Source organism: Cervus elaphus, chromosome 11, assembly GCF_910594005.1.
Source record: "Cervus elaphus chromosome 11, mCerEla1.1, whole genome shotgun sequence".
In the NCBI taxonomy this organism is placed as follows: Eukaryota; Metazoa; Chordata; class Mammalia; order Artiodactyla; family Cervidae; genus Cervus; species Cervus elaphus.
Window position 1 is genome coordinate 101,774,945 of NC_057825.1, and position 7,144 is coordinate 101,782,088.

Below are 7,144 nucleotides of genomic sequence, written 5' to 3' on the forward strand. Positions count from 1 at the left end.
TATTGCTATAAAAAGAAAGAGGAAGAAAGGGGAAAATGTCTTAGTGGATTAAGGACACCCAAAATAAAACTGGTGAGAGAGCAAATCCTACCTGGGATAATATGAAATGTTGACCTTTTACTTTCTAGTATTTATTTGCCTGCTCCAGGTCTCAGATGTGGCATGCGAAATCTTTGATCTTCATTGCAGCATGTAAACTCTTAGTTGAAACGTGTGGTTGGATCTAGTTCCCTGACCAGGGATCGGAACTGGGCCCCCTGCGTTGGGAGCATGCAGTCTTAGCCACTGAACCACCAGGGACGTCCTGTAATGTTGACCTCTTTTTTAGGGATTTGTTGATTTCCACATTTGGAAGGTGGGTATCACTTTTATCATCAGAAAATGTTAAGTCTAAAAATTTTTAAAGACTTAGCAACTCAAAGTGAGTGGAGTACTTTGGGGACAATCAGATTTCACCTGTTTTTCATTCATAATATCTTGACATGGGACAGGGATTGGAATTCTGGCTACCCACATAGAGTCAAGTGCTGGCAAAATTGCATTTGGGAGATGGATATCATCATGTGTAGCAAATGAGGCTAACCAGTTCAAGGTTATGCAAACATCTCTGAACCACTGGGAGCATTCAGTGATGGAGCCCTAGCCAAATAGGAAGAAATATTTTCAGCTGTGTAGAGTAATCACAGCTGGAATGGCCACATTCTGATTGCTTTAACAATAGCCATCTTTTCCGATTTTATTTTTTAATATTTATTTGGCTGCACCAGGTCTTAGTTGCAGTATATGAATCTTTGTTCTTCGTTGTGGCAGGCAGGACCCTTTAGTTGCAGCATGCAAACTCTTTAGTTGCAGCATATGAACTCTTAGTTGAGGCACGTGGGATCTAGTTCCATGTCCAGGGATCTTACATTGGGAGCTTGAACTCCTAACCACTGGGCAACCAGGGAAGTCCCTCTTCTTTGATTTAAATCAGCAAATGCAAATGTGAAAATGTCCACACCTCAGCCCTGTAAGTGTAAGGATGAGCCTCAAGAAAATCCACAGAAGTGGTTCTGTGCTGAAATGGAGACAAAAATTTTGCTTTTGACCTTTGTGAGTGACTTAGCTGCTGGCCCTCCACTGCCCACCCTCCCTCTGAAAGTAGTCCTCAGTTTGCCTTCTCCGAAGCAGTCAGGGGTCCTTTGAAAGTGTCCCCAGCTTGTGCTTTATCTGCTATCTGATGGTGCTGAGTTAGGGGTTTGGATTGGTGAGCCCAAGAAGAAGGAAGCAAGTTCGGGGGCCAAGGTGCCAGAATGCTATGGTTTTAGGAAATGGAGTGATTTTTTTTTTTAAGGTATAAACCAGAAAGACTGTGATTAATTCACACTAACCTGAGCTAATTTGTAAAATGCAAAAATAGCCATGCATTATTCACACAAACTAAGTGATTCACGGACAGGTTCTCTCAGATTATTCATCCTACATACACAGACTGGTGGGCAGCAGTCACATGACACCCACCCCTCAGGGAAAACTCAGGATGTTTTCTGAACATCTGAAGAATCAGAAGCAGGATTCCAGTCTTGTCTGCCAGCCTCCAAAGTAGTCACCTCCTCCCAGCGTCCAACACCCCTGCAGAAGGCAAACCTGAAGGTGAGGAGAAATAGTGTAAATATAACTACAACTTAATTACAAAGTGAAAAAAAAAAAAAAAGAAAACCTTGAGGGTTGTTTCATTTCCTGCTAGTTTCTTGGGTTTCTAACAGTTCCTGGTACAAGGTAACTGCTCAATAAATACTCAAATAAATGAATCAATGAATGAAGTTGCCAAAATAACTGATGCTTTATAAAGTATATGAAACCACTATTCTTGTCCAAAGAAAAGTGACCATAGCTAAGATGACATCAACTTAAATGAACATGAGGATCAAAAATCACATGCTTGCATCATCATTTCAAAAATCACCCAGAAGCATCCAGTACAAGTTTGAAGCCTAAGCCACACCTCCTCCATCCACCTCTCTCTGCTGTGTCCACCCCTGCTCCTCTCTCCATCTGCCCACATGTCCTGGCTGGGAGCCTCACTTTCACCCCAGCTTCCTCTGTCCTCTGCACCACCCACATCAAACCTACCACCTGGTCACCCACCCCGGCCTCCCAGTTCACCTTCCCTGAAGCCACACTCGGGCTCCCCAGCCTCTGCGATCCCTTCTTTGGGCAACACTCCTGCACTCCACGGACAGAGTGCAGTGTTTAGCTGTTGTTTAGTCGCTCAGACGTGTCTGACTCTTTGAGACCCCATGGACTGTAGCCCACCAGGCTCCTCTGTCCATGGAATTTCCCAGGCAAGAATACTGGAGTGGGTTGCCATTTCCTCTTCCAGGGGATCTTCCCAACTCAGGGATTGAACCCAAGTCTCTTGTGTCTCGTGCAACGCAGATGGACTCTTTACCACTAGTGCCAGCTGGGACACAGGGCTTGCTACAACTCAAATTGGGTCACATAACCCCTTCTCCAACTTCCCTCAACTTTCTGTTGATGAGATGGGTCTAGATAGATCCCTCAACAACACACAAGTCAAGCACTCAACATGGATTTTTACCTAAGTGATCCCTCACAATGTCCCAAACTTGGGTCCAGCCATTACCTCCTCTAATAGTTGAGAGAGCTGAGATGGAGGAGAGACAGCAAAGAGGGGGTTGCAGGGTTCCCCCAAAGTAAGGCAGTTCTGTTGAAAAAGTTGAACTCAAAATTAAATAATAAAAAAACAAACTCTCCCCTAAATCAGCCATCCATGCCCCCATGAAAATATGAATCATCATGGCAATTATGAAATGGTAATAATAATCAGTGATGTTGGGCTGTTGGAAAACTGTGTTGAGCCTGCAGGGTTTGGGAGATCATCCATGAAAAGTCCCATTGTTGCTCTCTTCGGAACTTTTAAGCCTGATATCAACCATGTCAGAGTTCCCTGTTGACTGCAGTTGGGGACCCAGAGGAATAAGATGGGCCTCCAAGGAGTCTTTCTTGGGAGCTCTCATTCAGAACACTACTCCAACACACCTGGGTAATACTATACTATGCCAAGCCACTATTAGAGACTGAATGTTTGTGTTCCCCCACCCCCCAGTTTAGAATCTGCCCACCAATGCAGAAGACACAAGAGACGTGGGTTCTATCTCTGGGTCAGGAAGATCCCCTGGAGAAGGAAATGGCAACCACTCCAGTACTCTCGCCTGGAGAATCCCATGGACAGAGGAGGCTGGCAGGCTACGGTCCATGAGGTCACGAGCAGTTGAACACAGCCGAGCAATGGAGCACACACACTCCCGACTTAAGATGCTGATGCTTTAAACCCCAGTGTGATAGGTTCTGGAGGTGGGGGTCTTTGGGAGGTGATTATGTTTGGATCAGGTCATCAAGTGGTGCCCTCATGATGATCCCTTAGAAGAAGAGGAAGAGACAGGAGAGCTCTGTCTGTCTGCCTCCTCCCTCCCCTCTCCTGCTGCCTCTTCCTCCATTTTTCTCTCCCTCTTCTCCTTCCCCTCCTTCTTCTTTTCCCTCTCCGCCTCCTTCTTCTTCCTTCCCCCTTCCACTCTCTATTTCCCCTCTCCCTTCCCCATCAACCCTCCCCTCCCCACTAGTACACACCAAGGAAAGGCCACATGAGGATGTAACAGGAAGACAGCCATCTTCAAGTCAGGAACAGAGTCCCCACCAGGAACAGAATTTGCTGGCACCTTGATCTTGACTTCTCAGTCTTCAGAAGCATGAGAAATAAATGTGTGTTGTCTAACCTACATCTATGGTAATTTGTTATGGCAGCCCTGACTGACTAAGAAAGCAACTGAGATCTCCTTTAGAAACCTGAATAACACTTAACCAGAAAAAGTCAACAAAACATACGACAACATTCTCAGCCAGCTCTGGCAACCCCGCCTCCATTCCCCACCCCCACCTCCCTTTGTGAGCATAAGTGGTTACCAAATATTTTCAAATTGCATTTTCCCTACTGAACAAGAAAAACACAAATACCATACTTAAAATACTACAATTGTCTTTACCAGGCACCATCATTTTAAGGAAACAATAGTTCTTCCCTTTACATACAGATTATGTTTTTTCCTACAGGAAAAAAAGAAGACACTGAATTTTACATACAAAATTAGCTTTAAGGTAGAAAAAATGGTGCCATTCAGATTCCAAGCACTTGATCTGTGACAGTTCTGACCCATAAAGTCTGTATAAAAAGATGAACATGACTTTCCCATGTGCCCAGGGCCACCATAAAGTTTTCAAGGTCGTAAAGATCTCCTCTTGTGACTGTATTAGATTTCTATGTCAGATCATTTGGGATATCAAATTATCCCAAACCTAACAGCTTAAGATAACACTCATTGGTCAACTTACAGCTCATTAGGTGAGATGTCCATGGCTGACATTGGTTGGGTTCTCTGCCCAGAGTCTTCCAAGATTGAAATCACATGCAGAATGTGTGCATTCTTTTCTGGAGGTGCTAGCAAAGAGTCAAGCTCATTCAGGTGGTTGAATGACTGAGGTTGTAGGACTGACATCCCTGTTTCTTTCCTGGTTATCAGCCAGGGGTCACTATCTGCTCTAAGAGGCCAGCTGCATTCCCTGCCACACAGCCTCCTCCATCTTTAAAACCAGCAAAAGTTGAGTCCCTCTCATATCAAATCTTTCTTCTAAGGCTTCATCTGATTAAGCCAGGCTCACCCAGGATGATCTCCTTTCCCTAGTGTGAAAGTGTTAGTTGCTCAGCTGTATCTGACTTTTTTGCGACCCAAAGGACTGTAGCCTGCCAGGCTCCTCTGTCCATGGAACTCTCCAGGCAAGAATACTGGAGTGGGTAATCATTCCCTTCTCCAGGGGATCTTCCTGACCCAGGGATCGAACCCTGATCTCCGGCACACAGGCAGATTCTTTGCCATCTGAGCCACCAGGGAAGCCCAGAAGTCAACTGATTGCAGACCTTAATTACATTTGCAGAATCCCTTCACAGAAAAACACCTAGGCTGGTGTTTGATTGAAGAGCTGGGAGAAAGCGCGTGAAGGCAGGTGGGACAGGAGTGAGGGAGGGATCTTGGGGGCCATCTTTGGATTCCACCTACCACAATGCCTTGGTTTTTGTTCACCAGCCTCATTATCTTCTTTATTCACAAAGAGTAGGAAAAGATCTCTTACTTCTAATTATTTCCACATGCCAGAAAATGAATCATTTTGGAACTGACAACCTATTCTGTGGCCAAATTGGCGAAATGTCAGAGACCAAAATAAAACCCAGCCTACTCTGAAACCTGTTTGTGCAGGCTCAACGGTAAAGTCTCTCATCAGCTATTAGCATCACCAGAAGACCCTAAGCACCCCTAACTATCAAGTGGTGCCATGGGGGACCACAGGGGCCTGCAGCAGGTGGGCCTGATCCCTGGTCTGACCTCCAACTCATGCTCTTAGCAGGAGCTCTAAGTGAGGTCTCTCACCTCTCAAAGTGTAGTCCTGCCTGCCCAATAACACTGGGCCAACCTGTGAGCTTAGAGGAAATGTGGACTCTCAGGCCCCATCCCTGATCTGCAGAAACAGACTCTGCCTTTCCACAAGATTCTGGAGAATCTATGTGCAGAGCTGAGCTTGAGGCGCCCTGGTGTAAACTATACGCCCAAGGACCAGAAATAATTCATTCTGCAAAACCCTGCAAAGACCGAACATGTTACCCCCTCCCCCATTCAAGTCCACTTGGTCCCTGCACCGGCTGAGCCTTTATAATGACTTCCAGCCACACTGCATCCAGCCACACGCAAGGGGATTCTCACGATTCAAGCAGTGATTCCCTAAAATCACTCCCATCTCTTTGAGTAACTCTTTCCTTGGGTGCCCAATTCTCTGCCTGGTTTTCCCTGCCAGATACCCAACAAGTACCCACAGTTGGGAGGGCTTTGATTTGTCAACTGTAGCCCCAATCTAAGAGGCTCACTGGGGTCACTCATGGACCTGACAGAGGGACCCCTGCCCCCCACCTTGAATGTTACCCACCTCTGTGTTGGAGCGGCGGGCACCAACACTTAGGTGAACTGGCTCACAGCTTATTGGCCGGCACTAGTCACGTGTCCTACTCCCCGCCACCCAACAGCTACGGGCCGGAAATGCCTGCCATCCACACCGGAAGTGGAGAGCTCCAATGGTTCAGGCTCATATGACTTGCGTGCCCACTGTTGGGAAAGGCTGATGGAGACTGTGTGGATGGCCCCCGGAAGTCCCTTGTGGCCACCCCACTTTTCCCTCTCAGGGCACTCTGGGGCCCGTTTCTGTCGGCAGGTTTTCTGACAGGTGATGAGGGTGCCAGGTGCCACGTGGCCTCAGCGCTCCGTGCCGGCACCAACTTGCTCTCCCCACCCGCAGAGCTCCTTCTGGGCCTCGGAAAGGCCTGGATTGACTCTCAGGTTTCTAATTTCCCCCGGCAACAGGAAGCTGGGGCTTCCCTGGCAGAACTCAGAGCTGCTGGGCTGGGGAAGTCTTGTGGCTTTGTGAGGGGTTTCCCCCAGCCACCAGGTCCCAGAACCTGGGTCTCCAGGTGTGTCATCATCAGAAGACACCCATTCTGCCAGTTTCCAAAAAGTGCAGGCTGGGAAAGGGGCTGCATCTTAATGCTTTTCCTTAAGAGGCGGGAGCGGGGGGTGTTCAACAAGTCACTTAACCTTCTTGGGCCTTATTTCCTGGTGTGTAACAAGAAGGCCTTCACAGCATCTCCCTCCTAGGACGAGGGGGAGAGAGAAGAGGAATAAGGATTAGGAGAAGATTAAGGGTTGTAGGGACTAAAGGTATGACCTTCACTACCCAACTCCTTGTGCGACACACTTGCTGTCACACTCTCGCATCCTGGATGCCCATGATTGTGAATGGCCCTGCACAGCTAGCCCTAAGCACCTGTAGTGAGGACCGTTAAGAGTGCCTCAAAAGCACAGTGCAGAGATTCCCCGGTGGTCCAGTGGTTAAGACTACTAGCTTCTAGTGTAGGGAGAGTGGGTTCAATCCCTGGTCAGGGAACTAGGATCTCACAAGCAGTGCAGTACAGCCAGAAAAAATAAAAGCAGAGTGCACGGCCCAGGCAGGCTCAGACAACCCCTGGGTCACTTTCAGGTGTTCTTCC

At 47.4% G+C, this 7,144-nt stretch overlaps 1 long non-coding RNA gene across 1 annotated transcript; it reads right to left on the reverse strand.

The window, feature by feature from the left end:
* Window positions 1-1,506: 1,506 nt before the first annotated feature.
* On the reverse strand, window positions 1,507-4,484 carry LOC122704061. The gene is made up of 3 exons (XR_006343701.1): window positions 4,390-4,484; window positions 3,631-3,739; window positions 1,507-1,626 (listed from the first exon to the last, which is right to left on the reverse strand). It is a non-coding gene; the product is annotated as an uncharacterized LOC122704061 (long non-coding RNA).
* Window positions 4,485-7,144: the final 2,660 nt, after the last annotated feature.